This window comes from Panthera uncia (assembly GCF_023721935.1).
Source record: "Panthera uncia isolate 11264 chromosome A3 unlocalized genomic scaffold, Puncia_PCG_1.0 HiC_scaffold_11, whole genome shotgun sequence".
NCBI classification, from domain to species: Eukaryota; Metazoa; Chordata; class Mammalia; order Carnivora; family Felidae; genus Panthera; species Panthera uncia.
In genome coordinates this window covers 3,174,935-3,178,968 of record NW_026057578.1, presented here as the reverse complement: position 1 = coordinate 3,178,968, position 4,034 = coordinate 3,174,935, and the positions used below count along the sequence as shown (strand labels likewise).

At 52.3% G+C, this 4,034-nt stretch overlaps 1 long non-coding RNA gene across 1 annotated transcript; it reads right to left on the bottom strand.

Moving 5' to 3' along the window:
* Positions 1–1,997: 1,997 nt before the first annotated feature.
* Positions 1,998–3,611, bottom strand: LOC125936439 (uncharacterized). Its single transcript, XR_007462018.1, has 2 exons — positions 3,521–3,611; positions 1,998–3,312 (listed from the first exon to the last, which is right to left on the bottom strand). It is a non-coding gene; the product is annotated as an uncharacterized LOC125936439 (long non-coding RNA).
* Positions 3,612–4,034: the final 423 nt, after the last annotated feature.

Genomic DNA, 4,034 nt, shown 5'->3' with positions numbered 1-4,034 from the left:
GGGATTCTCTCTCTTTCCCTCTCTCTTTGCCCCCCCCCCCCAATAAACATTAAAAAACAATAAAAAATGACCTTCAAAAACGGTTAGGAAAGGGGTTTATTTAAATTCTAAAAAGCTGATGTGTTTAAAAAAATCACAAATTCTAGAAGACTATTGAATTTTTAAGTTACTTGGTTGCCTGATTATGTAATGGATTTTCCTCCTACGTTTTTCTCTTGCACACTTGTTGCCTCCTCATGTGACAAAGATTGTGTGGTATATTTTTTTTTTAATTTTTTTTAACGTTTATTTATTTTTGAGACAGAGACAGAGCATGAACAGGGGAGGGAAAGAGAGAGAGAGGGGGAGACACAGAATCTGAAACAGGCTCCAGGCTCTGAGGTGTCAGCACAGAGCCTGATGTGGGGCTCGAACTCACGGACCGTGAGATCATGACCTGAGCCGAAGTCGGACGCTTAACCGACCGAGCCACCCAGGCGCCCCTGTGTGGTATTGTTTCAACAGAGAGAATAGAAAGCCAATTCCATGTGCCTTGTAGTGTGGTTGGGTGAAAGCGTTTTGTTTTGTTTTTTAGTTTATTTATTTATTTTGAGAGAGGGAGTAAGCATGAGTGGGGGAGGGGCAGAGAGAGAGGAGACAGACAATTCCAAGCAGGGGGCCCGATCCCATGAACTGTGACATCATGACCTGAGCTGAAACCAAGAATCAGATGCTTAACCGACTGAGCCACCCAGGCAGCCCAAAAGTGTTGTCATTAGTATTATTATGGAGAGTGGACTGCACACAACATGCAGATCGACTCACGGACACGCTCACTGTCACATCAGACAAGTTTTTGCCCTACGGACACAAGAATTCTGATGAATTCCATTTCAGCCCATCAAAAAAATAAATGGTGTGTTGATGCTCGTATCTATGCGTTATGAATTACCCCTTGCAGGAGACAATGCTCATTTTGACTAGTTGCTGCTGACAGCTGATGAGAACTGGGTCCTGTCCTCACAGTGACTTTCCTGTGGTCAGGATTTCCTGCCCCCTGGCTCCTGGCTCCACACGTCCCAAGCCTTGTTTCTCTTCTGCGGTGTACTCGTGGTTCTGAGCGCCTGTGTCGTGAAGCGGCATCTGGCCCTGGACCCCACGAGCGAGGACGTGGGAGGCTTGGCCTTGCCGCTCCGGGCTGGCTGGCATCACGGAGCTCTTCGTGGAGGCGAATTCGTACGAAGCTGCCACTAAACCCTAATAAGCGTGTCCCAGGCATGCCAAGCCCCGTTAACACCATCTGGTGTGAGGGAGACGTGACGGAGGGGAGTCGGAGCACGAGACCGTGGTCTGAACCGACTGAAGTTGAAGTGTCTCCCCCTTGCAGGTTTTGCAGAGCGTGTGAGCATAAACGCATTACTGGGGCTCTCCCGAGGTCCTGGAAGTGAGGGGCTCCAGGGCCAACCTGCCTCTGTCCTGTTCATCTGCGGTCCCACCCCAGCCCCTCACCCAGGAAGCTCCTACATCCTTGGGCTGTCCTGCCCCCGACAAACTGACCTGAATCGGACCCCCTTCCTCTTGTGACTCTTCAAGGCTAGACTCTGACAGCATCTCCACTCAAAACACTGCATGTAAGGAACTACTTCTCATCACATGTGGAGAAAATGTGGACCCAGCTGGACTTTCAACCGAAACAGGCCATCGCCTCACTTGCTGTTGCTGCTGACTCTGTGACATCCATGGCGGAGTGGCCACAGGGGCCATCCCAGAGCCTGTGTTTGGGGGACTCTGTGTTATTATGAATAGAACGCGGCTCTCACAGCCCCGGTGAAGACAAACATGTATGGTGAGCAGAATTCTCTGCAGGAAACGAGCAGGGGCTCAGGATGCTTTCATGGGCCAGAGAGAGGAGTCCTCTAAGGGGGTCATGGTGGCCAGGTGATTATGCAGCACTTGGCAGGCACTGGGGGAGAAAGAGCTCTGTGCCAAGCATGGAGAAATGACACAGGACACACGTGTGACTGCCACAGTACGTTTGTAATTACGGTAACTGCAATATTCTAGACAGAAGGCCGGTCAAGGAAAATGTGCTGCCAGGGGTCAGGAAGGAGACCTCCACCTGCTCAGTGATTTCAGGACGTGCTGAAGGAAATTGCCAAGAAATCTCAATTTACAAAAAATAATCTAATGGAGACCTTGCTTTCCATTACAGTCACCGGCTTGCATCTTGATTGACAGATTGTCTGGGGCAGATGGTGATTTCTGTGCTGTTTTCAGGTGGCCAGAAGGGGCTTGGGCCTGAGCTGCACAACTCGGACTTGGTCCACATGACACAGAGAGTGTGTGGAGATGCACACTGTGGGGCCCCCATGCCCAGAGACTCCCACTCAGCGGGTCTGGAGTGGGCCAGGGATTCTGCATTCCCAGCAGGCTCCCAGGTGACGCTGGAGTGGCCCGTTCTCACACGGCGGTCTGCAGGTGCAGTAACCTAGAAGGCTGTGGCTGGCACATCACTGGTCCTCTGCCTTGGCTTACCGTGCACCATGGTTTTAGATGCTCGGGAGCCCAAATGTGACACGTGTGGGTTTGAGGGATGGTTTCTATGATGTAGTGTGAGATTCGGCCCCAGAATCCATCATGGCTTGGAGGACTGGGGGCCGCCAGGGGACAGGACCCATGCGAGGGATGAATCTTCACCTGGACTGCTCAGGGGAACACCATCCTGCAAGCCCCTGCCCCGCCCTGCCGGGTGGAGTTCACAACCGAACCGGCCGAGCATCGTGCTTCCTGGACCTTGCCCCTCCAACCACATCCAGCTTTGAGGAGCTATTAGTGAATCGGTTGACATCTTCCCTGAGAGTTCTCAGGTCACAAAAGCTAATTAACCTCCTCTTGCCTTCCAAATAGAGTAACAACCACCAGGGCCGAACCTCCTGGAATAAATGGGCGAGGAAGAGAGAAAAGGAAGAGCCATATCTGTGTTTTGTTGTTGTTGTTGTTGTTGTTTTTAAATAGATTCGCAGAGAATTTTTAAAATGAAGTCCAAGGAGGGGAGGTGGTGGGAGGCACAACTCCTGGGAGCAGTTCCTGCCGGAGCGGACACAGTTTCAGTGGTGGCTCTGCTCAGCTTCGGGTCTGCTGTTGTCCAGCAGCTGAGACGTGGAAGTTCTGGATGGAAGCTCGATGTGGGAAATCCCGAGGTTCCCCTGAACTTGGAGGTGAGGTCAGTGGGCACTGCAGCGATGGGCTCCTCTGTGCCATTGGACTTGCCCCGATGTCCCGGACTGACCGAGAGAGGACTCACGAGCCTTCACGTGCGGTGCGCCTGCAAGGCTGGATTAATAGCATCACCCTTCGCATTCCCCTCTGAGAAGCCACATAGTCAAAGAGCTAAGGATGTGGGCTCTCGTCAGGGGCACGTCTGAGCTCAAATGCCCATCGTGACGCTGACTGCCCGTGTGACCTAGCACTGTGTTTCCCAGACTCCGCCATATCCACACACCCCTGAGTCCTGCCGCGTGAGTATGCAGTTACCGCTTACTGGGCAGACGGCGCTCACCGTCCTCACATCTTCCTTCTGTGTGCCTTGGTGTCCAAACTTTACCCTTCTCAGAAGGACACCAGGCTTTGGATTAGTCCCCACCTCAGATCACTATGACCTCATCGTCACCTGGTTACATCTGCAAAGACCCTGTTTCCAAATGAGGTCAATTCTGAGGCTCCAGGTGGACGAGATGTGCTGGACATACTCCACCCAGTAGACGCACCTTCAAGGTTTTTCCACTGCTGGAGAGAGCTGATTGTGCACGTCCCTTCCCGATTCTGCCATGATGGTGCATTTATAGCCGCCTGACTGGGCCTCAGGGGCCCGGATAATTGGCACATACTTCCAGGTGTGTCTGGGAGAGTGTTTCCAGAAGAGATTAGCATGTGGATCCTTAGACTGAATGTGGCAGGTGGCCACCTCAATTTGGATGGGCATTGTGCAGTTTTTGGAGGGTCTGGGTAGGCCAAAAAGGTGGAGGGTGGACTTCTCTCTCTGCCTGACTGAGCTG